Source organism: Coenobita brevimanus, chromosome 106 (genome assembly GCF_032717465.1).
Source record: "Coenobita brevimanus isolate Jiangsu-jjx chromosome 106, ASM3271746v2, whole genome shotgun sequence".
NCBI classification, from domain to species: Eukaryota; Metazoa; Arthropoda; class Malacostraca; order Decapoda; family Coenobitidae; genus Coenobita; species Coenobita brevimanus.
Window position 1 is genome coordinate 14370143 of NC_137059.1, and position 19146 is coordinate 14389288.

Here is a 19146-nt window from a genome sequence, read left to right on the forward strand (position 1 = left end):
CATGTTGAGTAAACAAAAATCAAAGAAGATCTGTTAGAGCAGTGGTTAAATTCTAAGAATGTGGATTCTGATTTTGGTAAATTTAAGCAGATGATTTTGCTGGAGGACTTCAAGAGGTGTATTAATAAAGATGTCAGCCTATATCTTGATGAGAAAAGAATAGATAATTTGTCTGATGCTGCAGTTTTAGCTGATGAATATGTTCTCACTCACAAGAGATATTCTAAAGAAAAAGGGAAAGCTGAGAGTAAGTACGTTGCCTCTACTCAGAGTACAGGTAACAGGAAGGAGAATAAAGATGATGTTTCTCAAGAAGTAAATACCAGCTTCACCTCCAGATTTCAGAAAAGTAAATGTACTTATTGTAGTAAGCTTGGTCATATTACGGAGAGATGTTTCAGGAGACAGCGTGATGTGAACAAAAAGGAGTCTTTAAATATTCAGTCAATTGGTCTAGTGTCCACTCTTGAGAGTTCCCAGAATTCTTCAACCGAGTTAACTGAACCTGCTTTGAGGGGTAAATTAAATTCTCATGATGAAGCTCCTCTTTTGAGCAGTAACGTGGGTGACACTCTCAAGAGTTCATGTGCTAATTTCCTGTCTGATGGTTTTGTCAGTCCTCTGGACAGTAATGACAGGATATCAGTTAAAATATATCGTGATACAGGTGCTTGCCAATCCCTTATGCTGACCAGTGTTCTAGGCTCTAATGTTAATTCCTCTGATGAAACTGTAATCTTACAAGGTGTAGGGAATAATTACTTCTCTGTCCCCCTGTGCAGAGTGAATTTAGAGTCTGGTTTTGTTAATGGTTCCGTTATGGTTGGGTTGGTTGAGACACTCCCATTGTCAGGTGTAACTTTCTTACTTGGAAATGAGATTGGTGGAAGTCAAGTGTGTCCAGCTCCTCAGTTGTCTAGTGAGCCAGTGGCTGCGACCCAGGATTGTGGTGTCCCTGATGTGTTCCCTGCATGTGCTGTCACTAGGGCTAAGTCTAAAGTTACTGGTGATTTAGAGGATAATGATGATGATGATGTTATCCTAGCTGACACTTTTCTTGCTAATTTGGACCACTCACCAGATGAGGCAGTACCCCGTAGTGTTGATAATTTGTCTCGCCAAGAGTTGGTTGAGTTGAAAGGTCTAGCTAACTCTGCTTGCAGTGAGGAAGAGTCAGCCGGTGCTTCTACTTGTTATTATGTAAAGTCAGGAGTACTTATGAGGAAGTGGAGACCCCCAACAGCATCAGCCGACTGTGAATGGGAGGTTGTACATCAAGTTGTCATCCCTCGTGTTTGTAGGCAGGATATCATTAGAGTGGCTCGTGATTCCAGTTTGGCAGGACACCTTGGAGTGAGGAAGACTGTGGCACGCATTTTGAAGCACTTCTACTGGCCAGGTATCTTCAGGGATGTTTCCTGGTATTGTAAGTCTTGTCACACCTGTCAAGTTGTGGGGAAGTGTAATCAGACCGAAAAGGTTGCACCTCTAGTTCCCATTCCTCCTTTTGAGGCGCCTTTCACCCGTGTGTTGGTGGATATTGTGGGCCCTCTTCCTAAGACTTCTTCAGGATTTTCTTATGTGTTGACCCTGATTGATATGGCTACTCGTTATCCTGAAGCCATTCCACTTAGAAATATCTCAGTAAAGAACGTGGTTAAGGAAATGCTAGGGTTCTTCACAAAGTTTGGTCTGCCCAAGGAGGTACAGTCAGACCGGGGAAGTAATTTCATGTCAAACGTTTTCAAGCAGTCTCTGAAAGAGTTGGGCATCACCCAGATCACGTCTTCAGCTTACCATCCCCAGACCCAAAGAGCGTTGGAGAGATATCATCAAACACTCAAATCGATGCTCAAGAAACACTGTTTGGAACATCAAAAAGACTGGGATAAAGGTCTTCCATTCGTTGTGTTTGCTGCAAGAGAATCTCCAAATGAATCACTGGGCTTCTCACCTTTTGAACTACTGTTTGGCCATGAAGTAAGAGGACCCCTTAAGTTACTCAAGGAATGCTGGCTGTCAGAGGAAGATGACGTCAACCTGCTGGAGTATGTGATGAAGTTCAAAGAACGGCTGTCCACTGCTTTACAGCTGGCGAGAGAGAATTTATGAGCTGCTCAGGAGAAGATGAAGACTTGGTATGATAAGAAGTCCAGGTTACGCCACTTTCAGCCAGGAGATCAGGTTTTGATTCTGCTACCAGTACATGGGCAACCTCTTCAAGCCAAGTTTAGTGGTCCTTATTTCGTGGAGAAGAAACTCAGTGATGTCAACTATGTCATCGCCACACCAGATCGTAGAAAGAACAAGCAACTTTGTCACATCAACATGCTAAAGTTATATCACAGGTGGGACGAAAATAACCCAGTCTGCACTGTAGCTGTTCCACCCGAGTCTGCAAGTGAAGCTCTCCCATGCAGTATGAGCCTGAGTGGTAGTTTGGGGAAGAATCCTGATATCATGAATGATCTCCAGACTAAGCTTTCTCATCTAGCTCCCGATGAAAGGCAGGAGTTTTCGGCATTACTGCAGGAGTACCCGCAAGTGTTCCGTGCCACTCCAGGAAGAACAACTGTGTTGATGCATGATGTCGATGTTGGAGACGCAAAGCCAATTAAACTGCCTCCTTACCGTGTGAACCCAGTGAAAGTTCCTCTCATTCAGAAGGAGCTTGGCTACCTATTGGACCACAAGATGATTGAGCCCTGTCAGAGTGAGTGGAGTTCTCCTGTCACTCTAGTCCCTAAGCCAGGGGGGTCACAGCGGCTTTGCATCGACTACAGACGTGTTAATCAGATCACCAAAACAGACACTTACCCTCTCCCTCGCGTGGAAGATTGCATAGACAAGATCGGAAAGGCTAGGTACATAAGTAAGTTTGATTTGTTAAAGGGATACTGGCAAGTACCTATGACTGAACGTGCTAGGGAGATCTCATGTTTTGTAACACTAGGAAAGACTTTTGCATGTTCCGTAATGCCATATGGTATGAAGAATGCACTAGCCGCATTTCAGAAGCTCATGAATGTTGTAACAGAGGGTTTGGCAGGGTGTGTTGTTTATATTGATGATGTATTAATCTTCAGTGACAACAGGAAAGATCACTTATGCCATGTCAGTAAATTTTTTGAGCGTTTGGTTCATGCTAATCTTGTAGCTAATTTATAAAAGTGTGAGTTTGGTCAAGCTAAAGTTCAGTACCTTGGGTACGTAATTGGTGATGGACATGTTGCACCACCAGCAGCTAAGGTTCAGGTTATAAGTGATCTTCCCAGACCTAAAAGTAGGAAGGAGCTACAAAGATTTTTGGGAATGGTAGGTTATTACAGGAGATTTGTTCTTAACTTTTCTATTCTTGTATCACTACTTACAGACCTACTGAAAAAGGGAGTTAAATTTGTCTGGACCGATAACTGTGAATCCTCTTTCAACAAACATAAAGCTATCCTATTAAGTCAGCCAGTGCTCGCTACTCCAAATTTTGCTAAGCCTTTTAAGATGGCTGTTGATGCAAGTGATACAGGAGCTGGGGCTGTTTTGCTGCAAGAGGATGATCAGGGTATTGAACACCCTGTATCTTATTACAGTAAGAAGTTCACTCCACCTCAAAAGAACTACTCAACTATTGAGAAAGAGCTTTTGGCCTTGATTTTAGGTTTACAGCATTTTTCATTTTATTTGTGTTCTGGTTTTGACCCCACAGTCATTTATACCGATCATAACCCACTGAATATCCTTAGTAAGTTTAAAGATAAAAATCAGAGATTGACAAGATGGAGTCTACTTCTTCAGGAGTATTCATTAGACATACAACATGTCAAGGAGAAAGAAAATGTTATTGCAGATTGCTTATCTAGACTTTAGACAGATTGTTTTAGAGTAATAAGAAATTTCCTTTGTAAATTTCTTTTTCTTTGTGGGGAGGTGTTACATAGCCTATGATTTCATCATCCTTTGTGTAATTTTAACGCACAGTATGCTGCATGATTGATCACGAGCGTGTTCTGCCTCAGTCCCCCCCTTCTACCGTTATAGTGGAGTAAGTCGTCCTTTCTGTTGTTCAGAGCGGGATTGTCAACTCTTTGTCCCCATGGCTTCATTTGCGCGTCCTTCTTACAAGTTGTATCAAGCTCTGCCGGCCCCTATATAATGAGCTCAGTCTCTGCATCATTGCCACTTAGATCTACTCCTCATTTCGTTCACATCTCTGTCCTTCCCTGTACAGTTATTGTTGTGAGTGCTCAGGAAGTCTCCAACCATCTAGCAGCTGTGTAATTTGAGTATAACTGTTGTTGCATTTTTTCTTGTGCTGTGTAGCATAGGGTTGATTCTTAGGCCTAGTGAGGTTTTTGTGTGATTTATGTAAAGGTTCTTTTGTCAGTCATTTTTTATAATATTTTGTATCTGTAATAATTTATCTTGCATTAACTGAGCATTACCCAGTGTATTTTCATTTTATCAGGGCTGACTTAGATAAATTTACTCTTGCTAATTTCGTGTTAATAGAGGCTATTGCAGTTAACCATATATTTAACCTGTTTTTTGCCATTACATTATCCTTATGAGTCCTGAATGTTTTGTTGTTAGTTTGAGCATTAAACTTTGACTTGTAATTTTACTTAACTCTTTTGTTTTGAACCTGGAACTTTACGGAACAGTAGTGACTCTTAGTATTCTCACTTAAAGTGTACATTATCTTTCTCTGATATATATATATATATATATATATATATATATATATATATATATATATATATATATATATAAATAAGTAAAGGAGGTGATTGTACCTAAATTAAAGGACTGAGAAGAAATGAATAAGTATAATTACACCCACTTGATACATATGATGTCACTCGGAGAGGCGTGTTGATAGCAGATGTCGATCTCGAAAGATAAATTCAGAGTTGATGGACAATCTCCCTCTCGATAATTCTAGGGCTGTGTTGATGGACGATATTACTCCGGAAATTTCATGGCCTGATGATTTCAGTGTTGATTGTAGTGGTTAACAGGTGCAGTCATGGGCGAACCTTACCGTAGAACGTCCCCCCCGTGGGCAGCCACCTTGTCGTGGTGGGGGGGCTTGCATGCCCTTGTGATTCCACAAGCCTGCCCGTGGATGTAACGACATCCGGCAGGGTCTCCCACGCGGGTAGGGTTGTGGGTGAGGGGTCTGACTATGCGCTGCCCGAAAGGTAGGTTACCCGTAAGGGTCATCGGTGCTGCCCTCCAGAGGGATCGCCTCGGTGCTGTCCCGAGTTGGTTGGTTGGGTGTCTGGGCTGGGGGGTGTTGGGGAAGGGGGTCTTTGCACTGGTGGGAGAAAACTTTCGCATCACAGGGTGTCCCTTTGGGGACACCCTCTGGGGACAAGGTACCCTGCTCCCATCAGACCGCGCTCATTCCCCTCACTCCCTGGTAGGCGGTTTCCCTTGGCTCCTGGTGCCAATTCATATTTACTAGAGTGTGTATGGATACATTGAACACTTCCTTAACCACTCGTGTGGTCGGTGACCAGCCACACGAGTCAGCATCAAGTGGTCACTCTCTGGCCGACGACCCTGTACCCTCTGGGTCGTCTGCCAAAACTGCGACTTTAGATGTTCCCTGCATCGAGTTATTACCAGGTGTCTTTGTGAAACACTCCTACACAAAATATATAGTCCTCAAAACGGATGATGGTACTTCCTTCCGGAACCTGAACTATTTTAAGATTCACAGTGGTCTAGTTACAGCATGTGGATTTACCCCCAAGGTCTCTTTGCAAGGTGATGGTTCTCTATTGCTAGAAGCCAAGAATGAAGAGGAGAGTTCACGCATCCAGTCCCTAACTATGGTCGCTGATTATCCTGTATCTGCCTCCCGTCACTCGGTCCTAAATCAGTCCCGAGGGGTTGTGTATTCTCGTGACTTGATCTCATATTCTGATTCTTCCCTCTTAGAGCGGCTGGCTCCTCAGGGTGTTGTAGGAGTACGGAGAATTATGAAGAAGGTTGATGGGGTTTTAACCCCCACGCCCACTCTTATCTTGACATTTGATCGTTTTACCTTGCCGGAGGTTATCACTGCTGCGTGGTGGAAGCTAAAGGTTAAACCTTATGTTCCCCGACCTAGAAGATGCTATTATTGTCAAAGATTTGGTCACGTCCGCCGTTCTTGCAGGCAGGAAGCATCTGGCCTTCCTGAGGTCTGTGGAAATTGTGGTGGAATTTCTCATGGTATAGATGATTGTTGTCAACCCTCTAAATGTTTGAACTGTGGAGGAGCACATGCAGCCTCCTCAAGGGATTGCGAAGTATACAAATATGAATACGAGATCATTTCTGTCCGAACAAAGGAGAAAATTTCCTTTTCTGAGGCAAAGGCCGGGGTAAGGGAGCGGTTCATTCGCCCTGGGGTTACCTTTGCTTCTGCGTTGTCTCGCCATAAAGCTACCCGGCAGGTGCCCCTGCCATCACACAATGCCCCATCAAATTCTCGGGGTTCTACTTCCCGGCCTTCTCGCCCGGGGGATTTCACTGAGGGAGTGCAGCCTGGAAGCAGCTGTGCTTCCTCCAGGGAGGTGCCTCCTGTCTCTGGGGGTGTCCCCTCTGCGGTGGTTCTTCCAGCATCTGGGAGTGCCTCCCCCATCCCAGTTCCTCCGGTTCCTCCTGTGACAAACACCCGTGTCGATGCTACACTTTGCTTTGACACATCCAAAACTCCCGATGTCCTTCCTGTGCATCCTTGTCCTGACGTATCCAAAGAAACCAGCGTCTCTCATACTTCTGTATCAATTGCTACGTCCGTACCGACTGTTGCTCCTGTACCAACTGCCCGCTCTGCTACTGTTGCTCACTCTTCTTTACAGTGTGGCACTATAGTGTCTAATGCTTTAAGTTCTGGTGCAGAGATGGAGGTTGCATCTGCCAACCTCAAACGAGTGAGGAGTGAGGAGTTTTTGGGTGACTCCCCTCCTTCTAAGGTTCAAACTTCTGTACCACATGAGGATTTTGAGGGGGCTCTTCGTTCAACAACCCAGCCAGTGGTGGTGTCTAAGTCTGTGGGTGTTCATGATGGCCATTCTAGGATTCCCGTCCCTGCCTCTTCCTCAGGTGTGGTGGGGCCTGGGTCTTTAGATACTCATAGAGCTCAGTCGCTTGCTCCCTCTGATCCGTCACCCAGCGGCCAACCTTTGGATGATTTGGTTGGGGGGGGGGGTTCGGTTTGCCCCGAGGTGCCAGCTGAACCCTCACATGGGTGTGCGGACGGGGCACGTGGGTCTTCCAAGAAGGTCTCTGTGCTTCGGACTCATTCTGGTGATGGGCGGGACATGTCTCGTGGTAAGGGTACTTCCACCCATGGAAACTCTAAATCTTCATTGCCTTCTCGGTTGGTGAGGCAGAGCTCCACGCCTAGGAAGAAGGGCTTTCACTCCTTTCCCAACGAGGTTGCTACATAGCTTTCTAACTTCATAATATTTAATACTAATCACTATGGCTCAGTCGGTACCAATCTGTCTTCAGTGGAACTGTAGAGGTGCCATGGCAAATTGGGAGGAATTGCAGTTATTACTCTCTGCTCTGAACCCACTATGTGTGTGTCTTCAGGAGACAATGGTGGGGGACAGACAGTTCCCTTCCATTAGGGGGTATAAGGCCTTCCATGCATCTCCTCCTGGTGGTCACAGCGGTGGATATGCAATTTTGTGCCGTTCTGATGTCCCCTTTATTTCCTTTGAGATTCAGTTGCCCTTTCAAGTTCTACCAGTACAGATGCACGTTGGGAGGTGCTATACCATCTGTTGTCTGTACTTTCCACCTTCCGTTCCTGTTATACGTGCTGATCTAGAAACCCTTATCAGCCAACTTCCACCCCCTTTCCTACTCCTTGGTGACCTTAATGGCCGCCATCCTTTCTGGGGTGACTCGCTTTCAAATCCCCGGGGTGATCTTCTTGCCTCTTTGGTTGGGGATTTAGATTTGGTTGTCCTAAATGATGGAAGGCCGACCCATTTTCATGTTCAGAATAGCACGTATTCTGTCATTGACCTTACCATCTCCTCCTCTGACTGTGCCCTTGATTTTTCTTGGGAGGTTTTGGATGATCTACATGGTAGTGACCATTATCCTGTAGTGGTCCAGCCTACTCACTCTGTTCCTGTAGCCCGTCTGCCACGCTGGTGTCTGGACAGGGCTGATTGGCCTCTCTTTGAGGAACTATGTGTATTTCCCAACAGGGTTACTGATTTTTCACCTATTGATGATGCCGAATGTTATTTTACTAAGACCATTTTCTCAGCAGGGGTTCATTCTATCCCACGGACTTCTGGTGTGTTTTTTCCCGGAGACCTGTGCCATAGTGGAATGATGACTGCTCCATAGCAAAGGGAACTTACAAAGCAGCTGCTCGTCGGTATTTTGCCAATCGTAATGTTGTTTTTCTAAAAATACAGTTTCGCAAAGCACGTGCTCACTATAGATGGGTCATGAAGAATGCTCGCCGTAACTCGTGGAGGTCGTATGTTTCTACAGTTACATCTTCAACTTCAATGTCTATGGTGTGGAAAAAGGTGCGCAAGATTTCCGGTAGGTTCTGGCCCCCCTCCCCTCCTGTGTTGCGCCTTCACGGAGAACTTGTGTCTGCGCCAGATGCAGTAGCCTCTGCTTTTGCAGATCAGTTTTACTCTGTCTCCACAAAGGATCCTTCTGAGCCATTTGCTACCTTTCGTAGGAATCAGGAGAGGCTGGGTCTTGACTTTCTTTCTCGTGGCGGAGAGCCATATAATTTAGATTTCAGCCTCCGTGAGCTGCGTGCTGCCTTTCAGAGTGTCGTGACACTGCTCCTGGGCCTGACGATATTCCATACGCTATGCTGCGTCATCTTCCGACTGATTCACTTCAGTTTTTATTGGACCTTTTTAAAAGGGTTTGGAGTGAGGTCCTATTCCAAGGAGTTGGAAGTTGGGTATTGTCCTCCCCTTTCCCAAGCCTGGTAAAGACCATTCCCAAGTCTCCAACTATCGCCCTATCACTTTAACATCATGTGTGTGCAAGCTGTACGAAAAGATGGTCAATGTCAGGCTTATGTGGTTTCTGGAGAAGGGTTGCTTTCTCTCTCCGTCGCAGAGTGGTTTCCGTAAATTACGGTGCACTTCAGACAACCTTATCAGGCTCGAGGCGTCAATCTGTGAAGCTTTGCCTCCAAGCAACATCTTGTGGTTGTGTTTTTTGACCTTGAGAAGGCTTATGACACTGCCTGACGCCATGGCATCCTCCAACAACTTCAAGCCTTTGGTTTACGTGGTCGCCTGCCTGTTTTGCTTGGAGACTTCTTAACTGATCGTGTATTTCGGGTCCGTGTGGGTTCTACCCTCTCTGCGCCACTGTGCCAGGAGGAAGGTGTCCCACAGGGGAGTGTCTTAAGTGTTTCCCTGTTTGCAGTGGCCATTAATGGTATCATTGACACTGTGCCTGCTGGGGTATCCTCATCCCTTTATGTGGATGACTTAGCTATATGGTTTTCTGGTTCCAGCATGTCTGCTATTGAGCGGCGTATGCAACTTGCCTTGGACAAGATTTCTGCCTGGGCCACTTCCAAGGGTTTTCGGTTTTGCCCTTCAAAGACTGTGGCTATGCACTTCTGTAGGATGAGAGGGGTACACCCGGACCCTGATCTCCAGCTCTGTGACAGGAGACTCTGTTGTGTGACAGAGACGAAATTCTTGGGCCTGACTTTTGATTGTCGTTTGACATGGGTCTCACACTTGGCAAATCTTAAAACATCATGTATGAAGGCTCTCAATCTATTGAGGGTTCTGTCCCATACCTCTTGGGGTGCTGATCGAAGGACACTCTTGCATTTGTTTCAGGTATTTGTAACCTCTAAGCTGTCACATGGCTGTGAGGTATATTCCTCTGCCACAGAATCAAGACTAAAAACTCTAGATACTGTCTATCATGCTGGTCTTCGCCTTGCAGCTGGGGCTTTTCGGTCCTCTCCAATTCCCAGCTTATTGGTGGAAGCTGGTGTGCCTCCCTTAGATCTACTGCGTCAGTCTGTTGCAGTACGGTGCGGGCTCCGGATTCGTCGCCTTCCAGACTCACTTGTCTGTGAGGGTGTGATGAAACAGTCTTTTGTGTTATAGTAGACACGCTCGCATGCCTCGTCCATTTGGCTATAGGGTTCAGGATATAATGGAGGGGTTTGGTTTGTTGGCAGTACTTGTCAGTCCTGTTCAGATCCCTAGGGTTGCACCTTGGATATTGCCCAAGGTAACTTTCTGCAGGACTATTGCAGGTTCAAAGGATTTTGTCGCTTCTCAGTGTCTTTTAAGGTTATTTTTAGAATATTCCTCTAGTCATGGTGGTTCTGTGTCTGTGTATAATGATGGCTCTAAATCCGCATCAGGTGTTGGTTTTGGAGTGGTATTTCCCAATTTTAGCCGTGGAGGTAGTCTTCCTTTGGTTGCCCCGGTTTTTACTGCAGAGTTGTCAGCCATCATTTTAGCCTTGAAGTTGGTGTTTGTTCATTCTGACAATTATTTTACTATTTTTAGCGACTCTCAAGGGGCGCTTTTGGCCCTGGACTCTTTTAACCCTTCCCATCTCTTAGTTTTAGCTATTTTGGAGTGGCTGTTCCTCATTCGTCGTCGGGGAAAGAGAGTGGATTTTTGCTGGGTTCCCGCACATGTTGGTGTGGTGGGCAATGAGACTGCTGATGCATTGGCCAAGGCTGCGGCTACTCAACAGCCCCCAACAGAATATCCGCTTCCTGCATCTGATCTAACACCTTACTTGCGGGACAGAATGCATGTGTGTTGGCAGAGACGCTGGGATGGTGTTGCTCATAATAAGCTGAAAGAGGTCTTCTAGAGAGTGGTTGTGCCAAGGGTTCTCCCTTTCATGCCTCGGCGATTGGAGGTGGCTCTTGCTAGGCTTCGCATTGGGCACTCTCGGCTTACACATGGGTTCCTGATGAGTGGCGAGACTCAAACGTACTGTGATGATTGCTTTGTTCCCCTTACTGTCCGTCACTGGCTGGTCGAGTGTCCAAGTTTGAGGGACCTGCGTCAGAGTTTCCTTCATAGGGATACAGGGGTAGATGGTGCCTACTGTCTCTCCTCGATGCTTGGTGGAGTCCATAGCGATTTTACTGATGTTTTTGGTTTTCTTCACGAGGCGGGCCCCCTTCAACTTTTATAAGAAATTGTTTTCTCTTTTAACTATTCTTTTATTATTTTCAGTGTTTTATTTCTAGAAAAATGTTATTGACTTTATATCGATCATGCACCATTTATTTGCCATGAGTTTTAGCTTGTTGCCCGGCGGCATATGACCTTAGCAGTTGCGCCGCCAGTTTCTACTACAATCAATCAATCCCGTCTCCCGAGGTGGAGGTTAAATAAGGCGGACTGGTCCCTTTTTTCTTCCTTGACTTCTATTGGTGTTTCCATAGAAGACTTTCCACATAGAGATGAAGCTGCTTCGTTCTTTACGTCTATTATCCATTCTGCTGCCCTCCACGCTGTTCCAAGAACCTCTGGCAGATACAACTATCGCCCTGTCCCATGGTGGAATGAGGATTGTAGTATAGCTGTACATGCCAAAAAGACAGCATTCTCACATTATCGTCGATACAAAACAGAGCATTATCTTGTTGAATTCAGGATGGCATGTGTTAGGGCATGCAGGGTCCTCAAACAAGCCCGACAAGACTCTTGGATGGCTTATGTGTCTTCCGTAAACTCTAAGACACCAGTGTCTCAGGTGTGGAAGAGGGTACAAAAGATTTCAGGAAAATTCCCACAAGGCAGGTCCCCTGTGCTGCTGTCAAGTGGTGAGCCTGTTGGTGACCCTGCGGCTGTGGCCGATATTTTTGCTTCTGCCTTTGCAGCGGTCAGCCGTAGAGATGCTAGCACTCCAGTTTTTGCCAGACACAGGGATGTAGAAGAGGCTAGGGTTTTGAACTTCCATTCCGGGAGGGGAGAGTCTTACAACCTCCCTGTCTCTTCCCATGAACTCCAATCTGCTCTTTCCCTTTGTCATGACACCTCACCAGGGTCAGATGTTATTTCCTATGCAATGCTTCGGCACCTGGGTGATGATGCACTGTCTTTTCTCCTCAAGCTTTTTAACAGAATCTGGAGAGACTCTTCCCTTCCTACCTCTTGGCGCGAACCTGTTGTTCTGCCATTCCAGAAGCCAGGGAAGACAGGATTCAGTCCTCTAGAATATCGACCAATTGCCCTTACATCATGCTTGTGTAAACTGTTTGAAAAGATGGTCAATTCACGCTTAATTTATTTCCTCGAAAGGAATGACTGTCTCTCTCGATGTCAGTCTGGTTTTCGCAAATATCGTTCGATGACAGATGCACTTGTCTGCCTAGAAGCTGCAGCATGTGATGCTTTTGTCAGGAAGCAGCATCTGGTGTGCGTCTTCTTTGACTTAGAATGGCATATGATACTACATGGCGGTTTGGTATCATCAAGCAGCTTCACTCTTTAGGTTTACATGGTAGGCTGCCCCTATTTATATTAAACTTTCTGCGTGACCGTTCATTCAGGGTTCGAATTGGTGATACTCTGTCTCCTTCGTACCCTCAGGAAGAAGGCGTGCCTCAAGGAAGTTTCCTTAGCACGACCCTTTTTGCTATAGCATTAGATGGTATTCTGTCCTCTATTCCAGAGGGGGTGTCTGCCTCACTGTATGTCGATGATTTAATTATATGGTATCCTGCTTCCCGGATTCCCGTAGCTGAACGTCGCTTGCAGCTTACCTTAGACCACGTATCTCACTGGGGAACAATGCATGGTTTCCGTTTCTCCCCAACAAAAACAGTGGCTTTACATTTCTCCCGCTTGAGAGGTGTCCACCCCGACCCAAATCTCAAGTTACATGGCCACAGGGTCCGATGTGTGGATGAAGCAAGGTTTCTCGGTCTTGTTTTCAACAGACGACTGACATGGGTTCCCCACATCCGTGCATTACGTTTATCCTGCCACCGTGCCCTGTCTCACCTACGGATTCTGTCTCACCTGTCTTGGGTCTCTGATAGAGTCACCATGCTCTACCTTTACCGTGCCTTGGTACAGAGCAGATTGGACTATGGGTGTGAGGTATACTCTTCTGCTACTGAGGCACGGCTGCAGCCTCTCAGTTCAGTCCATCATGCTGGGATCCGTCTGTCAACTGAAGCTTTCCAGTCTTCCCCCCCAATTCCTAGTCTATTAATAGACGCGAATGAACCGCCACTAGATCTCCGTCGCCAGTCCTTACTGGTGCAGTCTTGGCACGGCCTTCACCATCTACCTTCCTCACCAAGTTGTATGGCTGTCTCCGAGGTCGCTCTTTTACCCTTTTATAACACCCACCCTCACTATCCACAACCGTTTCGGTACAGAGTGAAGGCTGCCATGGAGGAGTTAGGTGTTCAGCCTTTTCCTGTCTGCCCTGTGCATGTTCCCTGAGTGGCTCCCTGGCTTCTCCCAGTAGTACGGCCATGTGATACTTCCCTGAGAGGAAGGCCTCTCTTTCCACACAGGTAGCTCTGTCTTATTTTTTAGAACACGCCTCTGCCCACAGTGGCTCGATCCCTGTATATACTGATGGTTCCAAGTCCCGCATTGGGACAGGCTTTGGTGTAGTTTTCCATGATTTTAGCCGTGGTGGGAGTCTTCCTCCTTCCGCCTCTGTTTTTACTGCTGAACTTACAGCTATTTTAGTTGCAGTTGAGTTGATTTTTAGTTTCCCTCCTTCTTCTTTCACCATTTTTAGTGACTCAGCCAGTGCCTTGCAAGCTTTCTCTTGTGGCTACTGTTACGGAACAGAGAGAGATAATGAACACTTCAAGTGAGAATACTAAAATCACTACTGTCCCGCAAAGTTCCAGGTTCAAAACAAAAGAGTTAGGTAAAATTACAAGTCAAAGTTTAATGCTCAAACTAACAACTAAACATTCAGGACTCATAAGGATAATGTAATGGCAAAAAACAGGTTAAATATATGGTTAACTGCAATAGCCTCTATTAACACGAATTTAGCAAGAACAAATTTATCTAAGTCAGCCCTGATAAATGAGAAAACCGGATAATGCTCAGTTAAAGCAAGATATATTATTACAGATACAAAATATTATTAATATTGGCTGACATTAAAAACTTTACGTGAATCCCAAAAACTTTACCAGGCCTACGAATTAACATCTTAGGCCATACAGTACAAGAAAAATGGTAACAACACTTATACTCAAATTATACAGCAGCTAGATGGTTGGAGACTTCCTGAGCACTCACAAAGATAATACACTATTCAGGGGAGGACAGAGATGTGAACCAAATGAGGAGTAGATCTAAGTGGCAATAATGCAGAGACTGAGCTCATTATATAGGGGCCGGCAGAGCTTGATTCAACTTGCAAGAAGGACGCGCAAATGAGGGCACAAAGGACGAAGAGTTGACATTCCTGCTCTGAACAATAGAAAGAACGACTTACTCTACTATAAGGGGGAGAAGGGGGGAGTGAGGTAGAACACGCAAGCCTGGTCACTATGGAAGCCACGAGGCGAATCGTGATCAAACATGCAGCATACTGTACGTTAGAATTATATAAAGAATGATGAAATCATAGGCTATGTAACACCTCCCCACAAAGAAAAAGAAATTTACAAAGGAAATTTCTTATTACTCTAAAACAATCTGTCTAAAGTCTAGATAAGCAATCTGCAATAACATTTTCTTTCCTCTTGACACGTTGTATGTCTAATGAATAATCTTGAAGAAGTAGACTCCATCTTCTCAATCTCTGATTTTTATCTTTAAACTTACTAAGGATATTCAGTGGGTTATGATCGGTATAAATGACTATGGGGTCAAAACCAGAACACAAATAAAATGAAAAATGCTGTAAACCCAAAATCAAGGCCAAAAGCTCTTTCTCAATAGTTGAGTAGTTCTTTTGAGGTGGAGTGAACTTCTTACTGTAATAAGATACAGGGTGTTCAATACCCTGATCATCCTCTTGCAGCAAAACAGCCCCAGCTCCTGTATCACTTGCGTCAACAGCCATCTTAAAAGGCTTAGCAAAATTTGGAGTAGCGAGCACTGGCTGACTTAATAGGATAGCTTTAAGTTTACTGAAAGAGGATTCACAGTTATCGGTCCAGACAAATTTAACTCCCTTTTTCAGTAGGTCTGTAAGTGGTGATACAGGAATTGAAAAGTTAAGAACAAATCTCCTGTAATAACCTACCATACCCAAAAATCTTTGTAGCTCTTTCCTACTTTTAGGTCTGGGAAGATCACTTATAACCTGAACCTTAGCTCCTGGTGGTGCAACATGTCCATCACCAATTACTTACCCAAGGTACTGAACTTTAGCTTGACCAAACTCACACTTTGATAAATTAGCTACAAGATTAGCCTGAACCAAACGGTCAAGAAATTTACTGACATGGCATAAGTGATCTTTCCAGTTGTCACTGAAGATTAATACATCATCAATATAAACAACACACCCTGCCAAACCCTCTGTTACAACATTCATGAGATTCTGAAAAGTGGCTGGTGCATTCTTCATACCATATGGCATTACAGAACATGCAAAAGTCTTTGCTAGTGTCACAAAGCATGAGATCTCCTTAGCACGTTCAGTCATGCAATCTTCCACACGAGGGAGAGGGTAAGTGTCTGTTTTGGTTATCTGATTAACACGTCTGTAGTCGATGCAAAGCCGCTGTGACCCCCCTGGCTTAGGGACTAGAGTGACAGGAGAACTCCACTCGCTCTGACAGGACTCAATCATCTTGTGGTCCAACAGGTAGCCATGCTCCTTCTGGATGAGAGGAACTTTCACTGGGTTCACATGGTAAGGAGGCAGTTTAATTGGCTTTGCGTCTCCAACATCGACATCATGCATCAACTCAGTGGTTCTTCCTGGAGTGGCACGGAACACTTGCGGGTACTCCTGCAGTAATGCCGAAAACTCCTGCCTTTCCTCGGGAGCTAGATGAGAAAGCTTAGTCTGGAGATCATTCATGATATCAGGATTCTTCCCCAAACTATTACTCAGGCTCATGCTGCATAGGAGAACTTCACTTGCAGACATGGGTGGAACAGCTACAGTGCTGACTGGGTTATTTTCGTCCCGCCTGTGATATAACTTTAGCATGTTGATGTGACAAAGTTGCTTGTTCTTTCTACGATCTGGTGTGGCGATGATATAGTTGACATCACTGAGTTTCTTCTCCACGAAATAAGGACCACTAAACTTGGCTTGAAGAGGTTGCCCATGCACTGGTAGCAGAATCAAAACCTGATCTCCTGGCAGAAAGTGGCGTAACCTGGACTTCTTATCATACCAAGTCTTCATCTCCTGAGCAGCTCCTAAATTCTCTCTCGCCAGCTGTAAAGCAGTGTACTTCATCACATACTCCAGCAGGTTGAAGTCATCTACCTCCGACAGCCAGCATTCCTTGAGTAGCTTAAGGGGTCCTCTTACTTCATGGCCAAACAGTAGTTCAAAGGGTGAGAAGCCCGGTGATTCATTTGGAGATTCTCTTGCGGCAAATACAACGAATGGAAGACCTTTATCCTAATCTTTCTGATGTTCCAAACAGTATTTCTTGAGCATCGATTTGAGTGTTTGATGATATCTCTCCAACGCTCCTTGGGTCTGGGGATGGTAAGCTGAAGACGTGATCTGGGTGATGCCCAACTCTTTCAGAGACTGCTTGAAAACATTTGACATGAAATTACTTCCCCGGTCTGACTGTACCTCCTTGGGCAGACCAAACTTGGTGAAGAACCCTAGCATTTCCTTAACCACGTTCTTTGCTGAGATATTTCTAAGTGGAATGGCTTCAGGATAACGAGTAGCCATATCAATCAGGGTCAACACATAAGAAAATCCTGAAGAAGTCTTAGGAAGAGGGCCCACAATATCCACCAACACACCGGTGAATGGCGCCTCAAAAGGAGGAATGGGAACTAGAAGTGCAACCTTTTCGGTCTGATTACACTTCCCCACAACTTGACAGGTGTGACAAGACTTACAATACCAGGAAACATCTCTGAAGATACCTGGCCAGTAGAAGTGTTTCAAAATGCGTGCCACAGTCTTCCTCACACCAAGGTGTCCTGCCAAACTGGAATCATGAGCCACTCTAATGATATCCTGCCTACAAACACGAGGGATGACAACTTGATGTACAACCTCCCATTCACAGTCGGCTGATGCTGTTGGGGGTCTCCACTTCCTCATAAGTACTCCTGACTTTATATAATAACAAGGAGAAGCACCAGCTGACTCTTCCTCACTGCAAGCAGAGTTAGCTAGACCTTTCAACTCAGGGTCAGCAACCTGCAACTCAACCAGCTCTTGACGAGACAAATCATCAACACTACGGGGGAATGCCTCATCTGGTGTGTGGTCCAAATTAGCAAGAAAAGTGTCAGCTAGGATAACATCATCATCATCATTATCCTCTAAGTCACCAGTAACTTTAGACTTAGCCCTAGTGACAGCACATGCAGAGAACACATCAGGGACATCACAATCCTGGGTCGCAGTCACTGGTTCACTAGACAACTGAGGAGCTGGACACACATGACTTCCACCAATATCATTTCCAAGTAAGAAAGTTACACCTGACAATGGGAGTGTCTCAACCAACCCAACCATAACGGAACCGTTAACAAAACCAGACTCTAAATTCACTCTGCACAGAGGGACAGAGAAGTAATTATTCCCTACACCTTGTAAGATTACAGTTTCATCAGAGGAATTAACATTAGAGCCTAGAACACTGGTCAGCATAAGGGATTGGGAAGCACCTGTATCACGATATATTTTAACTGATTTCCTGTCATTACTGTCCAGAGGACTGACAAAACCATCAGACAGGAAATTAGCACATGAACTCTTGAGAGTGTCACCCACATTACTGCTCAAAAGAGGAGCTTCATCATGAGAATTTAATTTACCCCTCAAAGCAGGTTCAGTTAACTCGGTTAAAGAATTCTGGGAACTCTCAAGGGTGGACACTATACCAATTCACTGAATATTTAAAGACTCCTTTTTGTTCACATCACGCTGTCTCCTGAAACATTTCTCCATAGTATGACCAAGCTTACAACATTAAGTACATTTACTTTTCTGAAATCTAGAGGTGAAGCTGGTATTTACATCCTGAGAAACATCATCTTTATTCTCTTTCCTGTTACCTGTACTCTGAGTAGAGGCAACGTACTTACTCTCAGCTTTCCTTTTTTCTTTAGAATATCTCTTCTGAGTGAGAACATATTCATCAGCTAAAACTGCAGCATCAGACAAATTATCTATTCTTTTCTCATCAAGATATAGGCTTACATCTTTATTAATACATCTTTTGAAGTCCTCCAGCAAAATCATCTGCTTAAATTTATCAAAATCAGAATCCACATTCTTAGAATTTAACCACTGCTCTAACAGATCTTCTTTGATTTTTGCATACTCAACATGGGATTGCTTATCTTGCTTATAAGTTGTCCTAAATTTTACTCTATAGGCTTCAGGAACAAGCTCATAGGCCTTAAGAATCAAGCTCTTAACTACATCATAATTATCACATTGATCCTGAGGCAAAGATACATAAGTTACTTGAGCTTTACCGGTGAGAACAGTTTGAAGGAGTACTGGCCAATGCTTTTTGGGCCAATTAAAACCTGTAGCTACCCTCTCAAAAAACTGAAAATACTTTGTTAAATCAGATTCAATTAAAAGGAGGGACAAGTTTAACATTTTTAGCCACATCAAAATCATCAGAGCTAGATGATCCAGTTCCACTTTGTTTCATGCGATACTCATGGTCTGCTTGAATCCTAGCAAGCTCAATTTGTGCCTCCTGAATACGAGCCTGAGACTCAGCCTGTGCCTGTGCCCGCTGAATACGAGCCTGAGACTCAGCCTCCGAGCACGAGCCTCCTGCAGGGCTAGCTGTAACTTAGCTATTTCAATCTGCATTTGCTCATCTGGAGGAGTTACATTAAACAAGCTTTTATTGATCATGCCAACAATTTGATCTTTAGAATGATGAGAGTGAACAGCAATTCCCAATTGTTGAGCAACAAGCTTAAGTTCATTCTTTGTTCTGTTTTCTACATCACACACTGTTTGCACATTTGACAA